The sequence below is a fragment of the Felis catus genome, chromosome C1, assembly GCF_018350175.1.
Source record: "Felis catus isolate Fca126 chromosome C1, F.catus_Fca126_mat1.0, whole genome shotgun sequence".
NCBI classification, from domain to species: Eukaryota; Metazoa; Chordata; class Mammalia; order Carnivora; family Felidae; genus Felis; species Felis catus.
In genome coordinates, this window is record NC_058375.1 from 82,896,676 (window position 1) to 82,915,206 (window position 18,531).

At 34.8% G+C, this 18,531-nt stretch overlaps 1 protein-coding gene and 1 pseudogene across 3 annotated transcripts in view; both read right to left on the reverse strand.

Moving 5' to 3' along the window:
* Window positions 1-18,531, reverse strand: part of DPYD (dihydropyrimidine dehydrogenase) — an 869,175-nt gene that overhangs the window by 322,221 nt on the left and 528,423 nt on the right. The window lies entirely within an intron of this gene.
* LOC109502995 lies at window positions 9,979-11,628 on the reverse strand (annotated as a pseudogene).

Here is an 18,531-nt window from a genome sequence, read left to right on the forward strand (position 1 = left end):
CAACTCATCTTTGACAAATCAGGAAAGAACATCCAATGGAAAAAAGACAGTCTCTTTAACAATGGTGCTGGAAGAACTGGACAGCAACATGCAGAAGACTGAAACTAGACCACTTTTTCACAACATTCACAAAAATAAACTCAAAATGGATAAAGGACCTGAATGTGAGACAGGAAACCATCAAAACCTTAGAGGAGAAAGCAGGAAAAGACCTCTCTGACCTCAGTTGTAGCAATTTCTTACTTGACACATCCCCAAAGGCAAGGGAATTAAAAGCAAATGAACTACTGGGACCTTATGAAGATAAAAAGCTTCTGCACAGCAAAGGAAACAACCAAAACCAATGGAATGGGAAAAGTATTTGCAAAGGACATATCAGACAAAGGGCTAGTATCCAAAATCTATAAAGAGCTCACCAAACTCCACACCCGAAAAACAAATAATCCAGTGAAGAAATGGGCAGAAAACATGAATAGACACTTCTCTAAAGAAGACATCCGGATGGCCATCAGACACATGAAAAGATGCTCAACATCGCTCCTCATCAGGGAAATACAAGTCAAAACCACACTCAGATATCACCTCATACCAGTCAGAGTGGCCAAAATGAACAAATAAGGAGACTACAGATGCTGGAGAGGATGTGGAGAAATGGGAACCCTCTTGCACTGTTGGTGGGAATGCAAACTGGTGCAGCCACTCTGGAAAACAGTGTGGAGGTTCCTCAAAAAATTAAAAATAGACCTACCCTATGACCCAGCAGTAGCACTGCTAGGAATTTACCCAAGGAATACAGGAGTACTGATGCATAGGCACACTTGTACCCCAATGTTTATAGCAGCACTCTCAATAATAGCCAAATTATGGAAAGAGCCTAAATGTCCATCAACTGATGAATGGATAAAGAAATTGTGGTTTATATACACAATGGAGTACTACGTGGCAACGAGAAAGAATGAAATATGGCCCTTTGTAGCAACGTGGATGGAACTGGAGAGTGTGATGCTAAGTGAAATAAGCCATACAGAGAAAGACAGATACCATATGTTTTCACTCTTATGTGCATCCTGAGAAACTTAACAGAAACCCATGGGGGAGGGGAAGGAAAAAAAAAGGTTAGAGTGGGAGACAGCGAAAGCATAAGAGACTGTTAAAAACTGAGTACAAACTGAGGGTTGATGGGGGGTGGGTGGGTGGGGAGGGTGGGTGATGGGTATTGAGGAGGGCACCTGTTGGGATGAGCACTGGGTGTTGTATGGAAACCAATTTGACAATAAATTTCGTATATTGAAAAAAAAAACTATTAATCAGTGTAACATGATATACATCTTAGCAAATTTGAGTTTATGAAGACAATAAAACTGTACCAGGAGTATTAGTAGAAAGATGAGTATACTTTATAATTTTTTATTACATATAATTTCATATTATATTTTACCTGATCAACTGGTAGGCTTCCTAAATGTTTAGTAAATCAGTAATATATTGCTAAAATATCTTTAAGTAAGAAATAAAGTTAGCATAAATTCATCTGCATTAATCCTAAATAGAAAAAATATCTAGCACAGTCTGTAATTTATTCCTTTTTTTCTTTTTATTCATCTTTTTTTTTCTTTTTTGGTCAGAAGGTATGATTAGGTAGATATTGTCACAGGTGACTGTGTTGTCTATTGGAGAGTTGAAAACTTTGGAGTTTGATTCCTAGCTTTGTCCCATTCTACCATTTTTATTTTGGGTGAGGTACTTTTTTGTTTTTAGGATTAGTTTCTACATTTGTAAAGTGAGGAAAATAATACCTCTTGTTTAAAATTGTGAAGAGCGTTAGTGATCAAGTGTGTCTATTACTCAGCATAGCAAGTGGCACATGATGGATATTACTAATGAATTTAGTCATCATTAATTATTATACCCTGGCTAATAGATATTTGCAACATATAATTCTAAAGGATGTGCACCTGGGCATTAATACTGTTCTCTTTAGTGTGTTATATTTGATGGGGGGAGAGGGAAAAAGAGAGGTTAGCAATTACCAAAAACATGTATTTAGAAAAAGAGGCATGGTATGCTTAATAAATGTGGACAAACTCAATGCTAATTTACGTAACTTTGGGACCAGTATGTCTAAGCTTCATTTTTTTCCTTAGTAGGCAAACCCCTTGAGCCACTTGATGCTTGATAATTAATAACTCAAAGATTTTTTGGCATTCAGTCCTTTTCAGAAGGTAGAAAAAGTGGAGCCTGGGGCTCTGAGAAAAAAGAAAGAGAAATGATACATAACTGAAAAAGCTTACAAGTTTGTGCCAGATAGTCTTGGGAGAGACAATATAAAACAGGGCTTAGAACTGACCCCTAGAAAAATTCATTTATTCATTTTTCCTAATAAATACTAATTGAGTCCCTACCATGCACTAGCTATAATTCTAGGAGGTTGAGATTCAGGAATAAATGAGAAAAAATTAAACATATCTACCTTTATACTCTAGAGAAGGAATACATTTCATGAGACAGGAGATCCTGTCTTTCTAGTTCAGTACTATGTTCTGAAAAGAGTGTCCAATAGTTAGTACATATTGAAAAAATATATAGGTAGAATAAAATAAAAATAAAGAGATACTTTCAATAGTAGTGAGTATTATTGGGATTTGGGATGGGGACTACTTTCCACAAGTTGTTCAAGGAAGGCCACTGTAAGATGGCACCATTTGGGTTAATAATTTATGCTCAAATTTCTCTTTTATTTCTTTATAAGATTGAATTACATCAATGCCAGAGCATTTGAAATTATCACACACATCTCAACTACTGTGATACGTTTGTTTTGTTTTGTTTCAGTTTGGGTAACTTCTATTACTCTGTCTTTCAACTTCACTGATTCTTCCCTCTGCTATATTCAGTCTCCTGCAAACCTATCCCATTAATTCTTTATTTCTAACACAGTATTCTTCATTTATTTCCATTGGGATCTTTTTAAATACTTTACAACTCTCTGATAAAATTCTACATCTTTTCATGAATGTTTTTCCACTGGATTTTTTTTTCACATTCATTACGGTAATTTTAAAGTAATTCCAATTTTATCTCTGGATCTGCTTCTACTGACAACTTGAACGAAAACTCTCTTGACACTGGGTCACATTTTTTCTTCTCATGTCATAATTTTTTATTGTATTCCAGATAGTTTGTATAAAGGAATAGTAGAGACTTACATAAATAATAATTACCCCCAGACAATGATACACCTTTTCTATTATGAGGTTGACAATGTAGGAAGGAGACTGAGTTAATGAAGTGTGTTGTTGAGTCTGGGCTTTGTTGTGGTTATACTTAGATTCAGCTTCCCATTGGCTTCAAATGTTTTGATGGCTGAATCAGAACTTTTCTGGGCACCTGGGTGGCTCAGTCGGTTAGGCATCTGACTTCACCCCAGGTCATGATCTCAGGGTTTGTGAGTTCGAGCCCTGCATCGGGCTCTGTGCTGACAGCTTGGAGCCTGGAGCCTCTTTAGGATTCTGTGTCTCCCTCTCTCTCTGCCCCTCCTCTGCTCATACTCTGTCTCTGTCTCTCTTTCTATAAATAAACATTAAAAAAATAATAATAATAGATAGGTAGATAGATATAGTAGAAAGATAGATAGATAGATAGATAGATAGATAGATAGATAGATAGATAGATAGATAGATAGAGCTTTTCTCTTCAGGAGGACTTGGGAATTGGGCCCCAGAAAGACTCCAGTCTCTGTATTATGATTAGGCCAGCCACCAACTTCCCAAACCATGGGATATCTTTTGCTGCTTATAGACCGGCTGCTAGCTTTTTGTGCTGCTAGGGAATTTCTTTGCTCTGTTGTCCTCTGTGCTAGCTTTCTGTGCTTCAGAATATCTTTCTGATGAGCTTCCCTTCCTCAAACCTTCAAAAGAGCCACTGCAGTACAACTGGCAAAGGCCTAGAATGCTTTGCAGCCCAAACATTCAGCATGGTGCTGCCCTATAATGGGAGACGGCTGTGCTTCCCTTGGAGAGGATCTCTCTCAGGCTGCCTCAGCCCCTATCTGGTAGGCTCCTCAATGAAATAACATGGGAAAGAGTTGGTTGCTAAAGGCTGACAAGGTCTGTGTCTGGGTTCCTTGTATTCTCACCTATCAGACCACTCCAAACACATCTATTAAATATTCTTTAAAACTTTCCTACTTTGTCTATGATCACTTCCCTTCCCTCTCACCATTCCTGAAGGGAGCAAAGCAGTCATGTGTTTCTTCTCTCCTAAAAGGAGCTTATCTTTTACTTTCTGGAATTTAGTTCATTTAGGTTAATTTGTATCCTCAGATATCTGGTAGGTTTTTAAAAGCCCAATTTTGCAGTTTATTGGACTTGTTCTGGTTGTTAGGGTAGGAGTGGTGATTTCTCTGGTTTTCTACATGTGAAGGAGAAGCAGAAGTCCTGCCTGAATTTCAAAGTAACCATCAACCATATTGCAACGATCCTGGCTGAGTCTGAGTTGGGAAGGTTTTGGAAGGTGTTAAGCAGAGACAAAGGCAACACATCTGAGTCAAAATATGACATAAAACCCTGCAGTTAAATGGTAGGTATGAAAGTATATGAAATGTGAAGTATTTCATGCACAATTACAGTCTAGGTAATGATAAGAATTATTGTTATGTAGTGTTATATGTCATTGTTTGTGTTGATTTCCACCCTGTTTCCAACAATTCATTAAAAAACTGATCACACACATAGCTTTTCCTATCTGTAAATGTGCTCACTTCCTATATTAAGGCACCATCCTCCATACCTTGTAACCCAACAGCCATAACTAAATTTACAATTTAAACTAAATCAAACAGAAACAGTCACTGATAATTTTAATATTGGGGGTTTAAAGGACACATTATGAAGAAATTAAAATGCAAAAGGCAGCACAAAGTTAAATTAAATTATTTATTATGGAAAGATTAGTCAATCTAGTTATTTCCCTAAATTTTGCATGAATAAAATATGACACAAAATTTCCTTTTGGGTGATCAGTATATAGATCAGAAACTCCCCAAAGAAGCTGTATTAATAAAGTTAACTCATTCCTTATTAATGCTCCAGGCATTTTAACAACATGCAAAGTGAAATATCCACCTCAAAAATGACTTTAATGGTAAGTTATTTCTTTGCTTCATGTACACAATGGATAATTAGTTCAGGAGAAAAATCTCAAAGGAAGAAAAAATAGCCAACTGTGAAATTCACAAATACTTTTCTTGGATTGGGTACAAATGCTATTCAGGCCGATACCAGGGATGCATAAATTCTTTCTATCCTATTTACAATCCAGTCTTGATTAGTTAGGAGCTCATTTTCCAGTTTGTGAATTATCTAGGTCTTTGATTCTTCTCTTCCCTCTGGCTGATTACCTTTCCTATTTCTCTGCTCATTAGCACCTCCACTAGAAGGGGATGAAAACCCAGGTGAAAAGAAAAAGTGAATCACACATGAGCATTTTTAAGTACTCTGAAGCTTGACTTTTTTAAAAAAAATAATTTTCCTATTGTAAATGTATGTCAGATGTTCTGTTATCAATTTAAAATTCTACCACTTATAGTCTGAAACAAAATTCCTCGAGAAATTACTTCTCTTCATCTGGCTATCAGAATCTAGTATAAAATGAGGATGATATTCATACCTTCCTTTCAAAGTCATTCTGAGATCAACTCAGAGAAATAGAAATTTGTGTCCTATAAATAGCTATACAAAAGTTATTATGTTTTGAATTCCTAAAATCCCTTTTTCAATTCTTGCTTCTTGTACTTCCCTTAAGATTTGGGGCTTGCCTAGGGAAAAGGCTCATTGCCAAAAGATGTTTTTCTTTTTCTTTTTCTTCTGTTCTTTTTTTTTAACCTTCCCTTTTAACTCTAACATGATTATGAAATATACTCTTGATATAAAACTAGAAGATACTGGTAAAAATATCATTGTATCCTTATTGATGAAATCCATTGATTGATTCTTCACCATCTGCTATTGAAATGGATAACCACAAGTTGCCTATATAAATATATATCCCTACTAAAATGGCGCTCATTCTAATGTATATTTTCATAACTTTAGTTCGTAAAATGAAGACAAATCCCACAGAATACAATTTTCAGTAATTTGGAGGGTTCATTGTACATATTAATTCTATCAAAGTTTACCTCATTTGTGATATTTTAAAAATGGTTTCCCTGGTGATTAAGTTAGTTGTCCAAGGCTTCTGTGACTATTCTCCTTTTATATGGTTTACAATTAATAGATCTTATTTGTGGGTCTCAGATACAACCTTAAATTCTGCTTAAATGAAATCAATTATCCAAACATAAATAATGGTTACAAAAATGAAAACAGTCATTAAAGTACAGTATACAAACCTTTACAAACAAAACTGAATTAGTGTGTGTGTGTGTGTGTGAGCGCATGTGTGTGTGTTTGAACTATCTTAAAGAATAAAGAATACTTTCAAGTAAATGTCTACAAGACCTAAGGGGAAAATATGAAAATAGTTCCTTGTGAATAATAAACCTCTAGAATATGCCTTGTAGGGTACACTGTAAAAGAATAAGATGCCTAGTGGTAAAAAAAGAAGGTGGGGGGGAAATGTTGTCTATGAGTAAGCTCCCATCTGCCCAAAAGTCAACTAGGATAAGTAGTTTATAACAAAGCAAATGAAAAAACAATTGTAGTATCTTATATTAAATAAAAACCTTTGTATTACCTTCTATTTTTTAAGCTCTCATAAAACAGTTGTGCTTTTTTCTGTTTTTAAATGGACCCTTTAAGTTAAAAACAGACATATTTCAGAGACTTACAGGGATGGGTGGAGGGGAAGTAGAAGGTTTTACCCTATCCTTTCTCTTTCCTGGTTTCCCAAGTATTTTAAAAGAAGAATGCATCAGAGTTGAGTTCTCCACAAAAACATTATATTGACTGATGAAAGATTACTAAATTGATATTAAGAAAGTAAGTGAACCCACTGAACAGAACTCTTCACCTATCTGAGTATGGACTTGGTTTAATTTTATGGTTATATAGCAAACATATACAATTTATAAATTGTTCCCATTGCCTCTCTAATGAACAAGTCATACTAATAAGAGCCTAATTCAATGCACCATCACCATCCCCAGGGTCTCTTTCAACATGGTTCAGTGTGTTCCCTGCCATACTTCCAAATGGAGAAGACAGTATTGTTATCCAAAAGGCAGCCTGACAACTTACAAAGTAAAGGGGAGTTTGAGAAAAAAGTATGTTGTAGGCAATTAATGCCTATATATTGTGACTATTTAAAAAGCTTTGATAAATTTTATTATCCCACAAAACAACAGCTTAAAAATCAATCCAATATTTCTTTTTTTTCTTAATATGATATAAGGTCACTTTTAGCCTGTTAATTCCTGTGATTCAATATCAAAGTGAATGTGACCAAAATGCGAGACACTTTTGTAAAGGGTAATAATTGACTGATGGCTCTGGCAATGGGGTAGAGATTGAAGCTCTCAGTGACAAGGGTTTAGTCATTCAGCTAAACCTGGAATTAATTTCCAGGACACATTCCATGAAAAGTGCCATATAATTTTAAATTGAACCTATTTTTTAAACAGATTTATTGAAGTATAATTTTATATATGATATATATATATATATTCTATATAGGTTATATTATTTGTGCTATATTCTGTATAATTATATGCTATATATACATAAATTATGTGTTATATATGTATAATTCATTATATGTTATATAAAGTATAACAAAATATTGTACACATTTAAAGCATACGATTTTATGAGATTTAACATGTGTATGCATACTGGTTTTTTAAAATTTTTTTGACATTTTTATTTATTTTTGAGAGAAAGAGAAAGAGAGAGAGAGAGCATGTAAGCAGGGAAGGGGCAGAGAGAGAGGGAGACACAGAGTCTGAAGTAGGCTCCAGGCTCTGAGCTGTCAGCACAGAGCTTGATGTGGGGCTCGAACCCATGAATTGTGAGATCATGACCTGAGCTGAAATTGGATGCTTAACCAACTGAGCCACGTAGGCACCCCATCATATGTATGTACTTTGAAACCATCATCACAATCAAGATAATGAACATGTTTATTATGTTTATTCATGCCTCAGGTATAGGAGTTCCTGTACCTCCAAATCCTTGCTAACATTTGGTATGATCAGTCTTTTAAATTTTAGACATTCTAATAGGTGTATATCTCATTATGATTTTAATTTGCATTTCTATAATGACTAATGATGTTGAGCACATTTTCATGTGCTTATTTATCATTCATAATCTTTTTTGGTGAAGTACCTGCTCAAGGGGTCTCTTGGTGGCTCAGTCAGTTAAGCATCTGACTTCAGCTCAGGTCAAGATCTCGCGGTCCGTGAGTTCGAGCCCTGCGTCGGGCTCTGGCCTGATGGCTCAGATGAGCCTGGAGGCTGCTTCCGGAAGATTCTGTGTCTCCCTCGCTCTCTGCCCCTCCCCCATTCATGCTCTGTCTCTCTCTGTCTCAAAAATAAATAAAACGTTAAAAAAAATTTGAAGTATCTGCTCAAATTTTTTTGGTCAAAGTGCAGAGGGTTGTTTGCTTTTTTACTGTTGGGTTTTGAAAGTTCTTTAAATATCGTGGATATAAAAAATATTCTGGATATAAGCACTTCAACAGATATGTGATTTGTAAATATTTTCTTACATTCTGGTTTGTATTTTCACTTTCTTAACAATAGGTTTAGAAGTGCAAAACTTTCTAATTTGGGTAAATCACATCATTTTTTTTTCTTTGAAGCACCATGCTTTTGGTATATATTTAAGAAATATTTGCCTAACCTAAGATCACAAGAACTTTCACCTATGTTTTCTTTAAGAAGTTTTATAGTTTTAGGTTTTTCATTTAGGTCTATGACTATTTTGAATTAATTTTTATATATCATGTCAGATATGAGTGAACACTTACTTTTTTGAATATGGATACCAATTTTACTAGCATCATTTGTTATATATTGTTATATTTTGTCCACTGAATTTCTTTTTTGCAACTTTGACAAAGTCAGTTGTTCACACAACTGACGTGTGAGTTGTTTTCGGGCTTGCTATCCTCCTTTAATCTATTGGTATATTTATCTTTATGCCAGTATCTTGATTCTTGCAATTTTAAAATAAGCCTTGAAATCAGAAAGTGTTAGACTTCTAAATTGGTTCTTTTTGAATGATTTTGGCTACTGTAAGTCCTTTGCACTTACACAGGGATTTCAGAATCAGCTTGTCAAATTGTACCAAAAAAAGTAATGCTAACATTTTGATTACGACTGCATTTTATCTTTACACCAGTATGGGGACCCTTGACATATTAACAATGCTAACTCTTCCAATCATTGTAGAGCCCCTCATTTATTTAGGTCTTCTTTAATTTCTATTAGCAGGATTTTGTAGTTTTCAGGATGCATGTCATTCACATCTTTGTCAGATTTATCCCAATTTCATGTGTTTGCTGCTTAATTTTAATACAATATGATATATTTACTTCAGTTTCCAGTTGTCTATTGCCAGCATATAAAAAGTATAATTGACTTTTATAAGTTGATCTTGTATCTTGCAACTTTGCTAATAAATTCATTTATTATTTAAAACATTTTTTTAGTATTTATTTTTGAAGGAAAGAGAGACAGAGTGTGAGCAGGGGAAGGGCAAAGAGAGAGGGAGACACAGGCTCCAGGCTTCGAGCTGTCAGCGCAGCCAGACACGTGGCTCAAACTCACATACCGCGAGATCATGACCCAGGCGCCCCTAACCTCATTTATTATTTAAAGTAGAATTTTGACAGGCCATGACCAGGATTAGGTGAATTAGGCAGTCTCCAGAGGTGCATAATTTAAGGGATTACAAGAAAAGTTGGTAATGAAGATAAACACTATTTTAATGCAATATTTTAAGAAATAAAATATGAAAACAACAACCTATAAGGTAGCTTCCTGGTTTTGTAAATAAAGTGGTTTTTATTGGTACATTTAATCATATTTTCTACATAAACAATCATATCCTCTGTGAATACAGTTTCACTTTTTCCTTTGAAATCTGCATATCTCTTTGTTGTTGTCACTCTTTTATTTAAACAAATAAACTCTAGCAGAAATGTGGAATAGAAGTGGAGAGAGCAGATATCCTTATCTTATTTCTCTTGGGAAGAAAATATTCAGTCTTTCACCATTAACTAGGATGTTAGCTGTAGGTTTTTGTTTGTTTTGTTTAATGGTTCTCACCAGGTTAAGGAATTACCTCTCTATTCTTAGTTTGCTGAAATTTCTTTTAAATTAAAAACAGATTTTTGGATTTCTTCAAATGTTTTTGTTTGGTTTATGGAGATAATTATATAATTTATGTTGTTCTCATGGTTATTATTTAGTTTGTAATTTATGTGAATTACAATATTCTCAAATGTTAAACCTACTTAGAATTCTTGGGATAAACCTCATTCGGTCATGATGAGGTCATTATATTCTTTATATATTATTGAATTCTATTTGTTAAAATTTGTTTAGAACTTTTGCATCTATGTTCATGAAGGACAATGGTCTATACTCTTCTTTTCTTGTCCTGTCCTTGTCTAGTTGTAATAAGGTGTTGGCACCATAGATTTAGTTGGGAAGTATTCCCCCTGTTTTACTTTTCTGAAAGTGTGTGTGTAGAACTGGCATTATTCTTTCTTTCTTTTTTTTTAACTAACAATCAATTTATTAAAAAGGTCGATTTAAGCATCTGCTATGGTGACTTCCACCTCAACTCCTGGCTCAATACTGATGGAAGTAATCTGTCTAACAATCTCAGAAGGACTGTGCAAATCAATGAGTAGATCGTTGATCCTCATCTTTAAAACGATCCCAAGTCTTAGAACCTTTACCACAAGGAGTTTTCTTGTAGTGATTCTCAGTCTTGGCAGGCATCCGAAATGGTCCTTTCACTTTGAGATTCTTTTCCTTTGTGCCTCTGATCAAGTCAGCACATACATTCTCCAAAGATTTCACGTTGCGGCTGGTTAGAGTAATTCTAATCTGGTGAATGGCCACCTCTGATTCCACAGGTGTCTTCGGGCCATGGCTTCCTGACTGACTTATTCCTCAGCAAGAGAGAACAGCAGTGAGTTGGGAGCAGGGGCAGAGCCTGCAAAGCTCCACTCTAGCTGTGACCATGTCTTCCTCAAAGAGCTGGAATCATTCTTTCTTAAAGGGTTGGTGGAATCTACTCAGGAAGCCATCTGGGTCTGTAGTTTTCTTCATGGAAATGTTTTGACCTATAAATTCAATTTCTTTAACATTATTGCTTCTTGACTAAGCTTTGATAGTTTTTGTCTTTCAAAAGATCTGTCCAGTTTATTTGCATAAAATCGTTTATAACATTCTATAATTTTTCCTTTAATATCCGTAGAATCTGCAGTGGTGCTACTTCTTTCATTCCCTATATTGATAATTTGTGTTTCTTGTCTCCTTTTTTCTTCAGTCTGTCTGTTTTGTTAATTTTGGCTGTCTTCTTAAGGAATCAGCTTTACTTTCCTTGATATTCTCTATTTTGAGAGAGAATACTGTTTTCTAACTTACCAATATCCTCCACTGATCTTCATTATATCCCTTATTTGAGTTTAGTTTATTCTTCTTTTTCTACATACCTTGAATGAACTGAATTCTTTAAAATTATTGATACTTCTTTTGTGGCACAGAATATGGTCTATTTTAATAAATGTTATGGACATATTTGAAAAGATAGTGTATTCTGTTACCATTGGATGGCATGTCCTATTAATGTCAGTCAGATAGGTTGATAGCATTTTTCAAATCTTGAATGACCTCCCTTCATTGTTTTATTAATGATTTATAGGTAGGTATAGAAATAAACTGTGATTCTGAGTTTTTCTATTGCTCCTTGCTGTTCTATTAGTTTTTGCTTCATGTTATCTGAAAATTTTGTTACTAGGTGCATAAACTTAAGGATTGCTATCACCTGTGGATGAACTGACCATTTCATTATAATAAAATGCTCCCTTTTTGTCCCTGGCAATATTCTTTGCTTTGACATCTACTTTGTTTTTTTTATTAATATTATAAGATTTTATTTGATTAGAGTTAGCATGGTACATCTTTTTCCATTGCTTCAATTTTCTCCTTTTTGTGTCTTTATATTTAAAATTATTTTTCTTGTAAGCAATATATACACAGTAGAGTCATGCTTTTTCATCCAATCCGAAAATCTCTGCCTTTTAATTGGGAATGTTTCAACCATTTACATTTCATATGATTATTGATATGGTTAGGTTTTACTCTATCATCTTACTACATGGTTTCTATTTGTGTCATCTCTTCTTTAGTATGTTTCTCTTTTTCTGCCTTCTTTTGGTTTAAGTACTCTGTATGATTCTATTTTATAACTCTACTGTTGCTTTTTAGCTATAATTCAGATGCATTATTTTATTAGTTGTTTAGAGCTTCAATTGTACATAGTTATCACAGTCTACCTTCAAGTGATACAAAACTTTACATAATTTGTTAGAAGCTTACATTAGTATAATTCATTTTATTCCTCACAACTCTTGTACTTTATTGTCATTTTACCTTTATATATTTTATAAACCACACAGTCTTATATTTTTGTTTAAACAAACAATTCTCTTCTAAAGTGAATAAGAAGAAACAAAATCATATATTTACGTATGTAGTTACAAATCCTGGTATTCTTCCTTTCTTTGTGTAGATCCATATTTCAACCTAGCAGCATTTTACATTCTGTCTAAAACAGTTTTTAAACATTTCTTGTGGTGCTGATCTCCTGATGATGATTTTATTTTGGCTTTTCGTGTTTGAAAAAGTATTTATTTCACCTGTATTTTTGAAAGATATATTGTTGAATTTTGAAATCTACATTAACAATTGTTGACCTTTTATTTTCTTTCAGCACTTGAAAGTTGTTGTCTTCTAGCGTGCATTGTTTCTGACAACAAATCAAAACAGTGACTTTTATATTTGTTCTTCTGTAAAGAATATGCTTTTTTCTCTGATTTCAAAATTGTTTCTTTATCATTGGCTCAACTAATTTAATTATGATGTACTCCTTGGTATAATTTTCTTCATGTTTCTTATGCCTGGAGTTCAAGTTTCTTGTTTTTTACTTGTTTGTTTGTTTTGCAGGTGGAAAGGCTTATAGTTTTATGCAAAACTGGGAATTGGAGCCATTTTGTTTCTTCAAACTTTGAAAACTCCAGTATATATCAGGCCACATGAAGTTGTCCCTAGCTCACAAATGGTATATTTACTCCCCACTCTCCAACCACCCCCCATGCATTTTAATTTGGATAGTTTTTATTGCTATTATCTTCAAGGTGACTAATCATTTCTTCTGCAGTGCCTAATACGGTGTTATTAGTTACCAGTGTATTTTTCATCTTATTCATTGTAGTTTTCATTCTGGAAGTCTGATTGCATTTTTTGTTTTGTTTTGATTTTTATTTTTAAAAATTTTTTAATGTTTACTTATTTTTGAGAGAGAGAGGTGGGGGGGGAGGGGCAGAGAGAGAGGGAAATACAGAATCCAAAGCAAGCTCCAGGCTCCAAGCTATCAGCACAGAGCCGACAAGGGGCTCAAATCCACGAACTGTGAGGTCATGACCTGAGCTGAAGTTGGATGCTTAACCGACTGAGCCACCCAGGTGTCCCACATGATAGGTAATTTTTAGTTGAATGCCAGACACTGTGAATTTTATCTTATTTGGTGCTAGATATTTTTGTATACCTATATTCTTGAGGTTTGTTCTGAGTTGCAGATTACTTGGAAATATTTTGAATCTTTCAGATCTGGCTTTTAAGGGTTGTTGGGCATGACTGAAGCAGTGCTAAGCCTATGGCTAATTGTGAATCATGGGGTTTTCCAGTCTGGCTGGCAGGAAGAGTCATTATTCCCAGATCCTTTTAAGAAATGAGTACTAGTTCCTCTAATCCATTCAGAAAGTTCTTTCTGCAGTCTCTTGTAATTTACTCACATGCATGAGCTGATGTACTCTGTTGAACACTCAAGAGGGACCTTCTGCAGGTCGCTGGAGTACTCCCTGCATGCAGCTCTCTGCTTTCTGGTGTTCTATCTTGTGAATTCTAGCCACCTTGGTTTCTCTGGACTTTCAGCTTTGTCTCCTCAACTCAGAGAGACTTCTGGGTTCTTCTCCCTGTAATGTGGCCTGGAAACATTCTAGAGCATTGGCAGAGCTCATTCCTTTGTTTTCCATCTCTCAGTGACCACTGTCTTTATTGACTGTTGTTCCAGGTCTTAAACACTGCTGTTTCATATATTTTATACCTTACTTTATGTTGTTGTTTCAGGTGGGATGGTAAATCCAGTCCCCATTACTCCATCTAAACTGTAGCTAATGTTTTCTTTTAAGGAACTAGGAATATCCTATTCAAAAAAAAAAAAAAAAAAAAAGAAAAAAAAAAATACTTGGCTACATGAAGCCAGAAACTAATCACAGAACTATGAGCTTCATTATGCATTCTGATTCATTTTGGCTACTCTTGTTTGTAGAATTAAACACATTTTAATTTTTCTCTTTCTATGCTGATACTAATAACTGCCATTATTTAAGTCTTGTTTTAATTGGAAACTAAGTCAAAAGAATGAGTGATATTAAAGCACAGAAGTATAACAAATAAAACACTGAATAAAGATCAGAAGACTTTACATTCTATATTACATATAATAAATTCAAGATTATAAGTATCACTAAAAAGCATATTTAGTGAGCTAGTTTTTAATTTTTTAGTTGGTAATTATTTCTAAAATAGTGACTTGTATATGCACTGTTAGTTCACAAATGGTTTGCAAATCAACTGGCAATATACTTCAAGAGCTATAAATAGGCTGTTACCTTTGACTTGCCAAATCCCCCTCTCAGAATATTTCATGAAAACTAATTATTACTTTACAAAGGAATAAAAGCTAAATGCATAAAGGTATCCTATGCAATATTATTTATAGTGGTGAATAACTTCAATGTGCCAAACAAGATACATATAATATCTCATTTAATCTTTACAACAACCTCTGGGAATAGTTCTTGTTATCACACAGATGAGGAAGCAGACTCTGAGAGCATCAATAAACAGCAAGTCAGAGTTGATGCTGAGATTCAAATCTATTCTGACTTTAAACCTCATACCATTAGCTCTTAGACTTTATCAACTCTAGAAAGTGAAAACAGAGATTTGTTACGATAACTGGACATGGACCGTTTTACATCAATCCACCCTAACTTTTTAAATTTCCACTATTATTATGATTAATTTTTATTTTATTTTTTTGTACACTAGATAGATCTTTTAAAAAATCAATAAAGTAATGTCAGCAGATAACCATCCTGGATTTTAGTAAAGGAGGGAGGTTGGGAAGTATCTATATTCTCTAGAATTCATGAACGATGTTAGAAAATCACTACTTAAGCTCTGGTGTAAAGAAAGAAGGAGTTTCCTGGGGATATACTAGACTTCCCTTCAATATTTGCTCCAGCAGTTTCCTAATTTATTTAAAATAAATCAACATGGGAATGTGTAGAAATTGACAGAAACAGAGAATTGACAAGCTCAAAAAATTCCAGAGGGAACAAAGAAGGAATCCCTCCAGTGCAGGGATGCTTACATTTCTGTTGGTGAATATCCTTTTCAGAACATGAGGGGAAAAGAGCGAAGGTGATGTTTATGCTTTATAAGCTCTGTATTAAGAAAGCAATGGTTTAATAAAAAATGAAAGCAAAAGTTAACAACCCTATACTGGTCATCATTGGCCTGAAACATATATATTGTAGTTTTATCTGTTACCAAATTTTATTCTTCTAAACAGATTGAGAGGGGATAACAAAATCCCCATATTTCTAATGAGTAAGACTTAGTTATAAATAATCCAAAGAAAAGAAAGCCTGCTTCTGCTGAGTCAGCCTTTGTGGTGCCTATAGGAAGACTGCAGCAGTTATGGGGTGATGAATACCCACTGAATAAGCAGTAAGCATCCTCCTTGCTTAGAGGACACCTAGATCTGACTCAATCCCTTGACTCCCTATTTTCAAATACAGAAACTTAAGATGGGACCAGGTAACAGTTCAAACCAAGTTCCACATTGAGTCACCGACATTGTTCTCTAAAGTCAGCTATAAAATGTCTTGAGCTGGGACTAATGACAAAATAATGGTTGGCTGATGACAGACTTCTTTCTTTGTCTAATAAAAAGATTTTGCTTTCCTTTTTGAGAGTCTGTGGTTAAGAGAGCTCAATATAATTGACCTATCTGAGTGGGTGGGTATAGGAGAACTGAAATGACATATTACTCTTAATTCCTCAGGTTCTTTAGTGCCAAGTGAAATACCTCTTCAAGGTGTAATGGAAAGATTTCCAGCCCCAATGACTTCACTTACTAGCCGCGTGACACAGTGCCCTGTGCAATGCCATATTTATAAAAGTCAGTCTCCTCATCTATAAAATGAGGAAAAACTCTGCTTCACAGATACATAAAGCCCTAAGTACAGGCCCTGGCACATATAAAAGGCTCTTGAGCTCTGATACAGGACTTTTATAAATATGTAATGATATATGTCAATGGTCATGAATGATACTGGTTTTATATGCAGTCGGATTAATTGATGAACTTTATAAAAAATATGCACACACACCACATACATATATACATATGTATACACACACACATACACACACACACACACACACATTCACACTCACACAAATGGATATTCACTGTATCCATCCCAGAATTTCTGAAATGACTAAACTAGGACAGAGCCTAACCATAAATACCTTTTCTGAAGTTCCACAAGAGATTCTAATATGCAACCAGAGCTGAGAAGCACTGGGCAAAGGTTCTTAATCTGAGGTCCATAGAATTCTTGATAGAATACAGGAAATTCGTGAACTAGGATGGAGAAAAACTTAGACCTTTATTTTTATTTTCTTTATTTTCACTAACCTCCTGCTGTAATTTAGCATTTCCTCAGGAATGCAACAAACCATAGTAGGGCTATTGATAACCTGGGACTTTGCACCAACAGAAGCCACAGAAAATCACCTTAAAGTTGCTTCAGATATCTCAAGGTGTCACTGATGGTCACCATTATGTTAAAATTCCAGTAGTTACTACATCCACCACTAGATTGTGTTTCAGTGACTTATTAAAGAGTAACGTGCATTACTATACTGTATTTGTAAAAATATATTGAGCATTCATTTTCATACAATAGGAATCCTTTGCAAACTGTTGAATTGGGTTTTACACATTCAAAAACATTCTGAAGAAAGGCTGTTAGGCTTTGGTAGGGTGTGTAAGGAGTCCAGGGCACACACATGGGGTTCAGAATTCTGTATTTAGAGGATAATTGGTCAGGAAAGCACTTTCAGGAATGCTGATGAAGAGCAACTTGTTTGGAATCATTTTGAACTTAATGTGTGCAATGCTGATTTCTCAGTAATGAACTGAGGAAGGGTTTCAGTAGAATGAGGTGTATTGTAATTGAAGTATATTTACATATCAATTGTTCTTCCTTTATTAATTTCTCTAACAAAGCCATCACTCCCTTTTCTATCTTCACCAGCTAATTTGCTGCTGAATCCCTATCTTTTGCCTAACTCTTACTTTAGCTGCCACAAATGATAGAAAATGTCAGTCTTTGTTTGCTAATTCAGTGCATTCAGACAAAATGCAGCATGTATTTTTTTGGTTAAAAAAATTGCGAAGCTTAAAATATATGGTTTCTAAGGCTTTTGCAGTGAGAATGAAAGGATTCACTTAAAATTGATTTCTGTAAGCCCTAATTATACAGTACATTTCATAATAAGCATTGCAAAATCTCAGCTTAGGAACAAAAAAAACTCTTAGTAATAAACTGTCACTACAATCATCAGTGTGCCAAATTTAATTCACAGATAAATAAAAAGAAACCTTGAAAGCCAGGCAGAAGTCTAGTATAAAGTGTAGGCTTTGGTATAAATCTGTGCTAGTTAAGGAACAAGCTTTTACAATCTATTTCAGGGGTCTCAATGCCTTTCTAGTCAAGGTGTTCTTCCAGCTGTCTCCTCCAGTTCATGGTCAACTGGTGTCTACTCTCTCTGGAAAGAGAGATACTAGCTGCTGCTGCTATCAGCTGACCTACATCCCTTCTCCACAACCCCCAGGACAATTTCTTTTTCAGAAAAGTTACCCCTTGCTTAGAAGCTGCCACACTGGGTTGAATTACCCGATCCCTGTCATCAAAGGTGGCAGCCACGCACTTGAGAATGATGTGGGAAAACTCCAGTGAGAGTGATAATTAAACTTGGAAAATGAAGGGTCACCTTCTTTCGTTCAGCTCATTGGGTTTGGCATCAGAGTAATTCCAAAACAGTGGGGGATATTCTACTCGCAGCATGGCAATATCTAGGTGCAACACATTATTTCTCTGGGTTCAAATGGGAATGCCATTTTAATTGTATTTAAAATGTTATCGTTG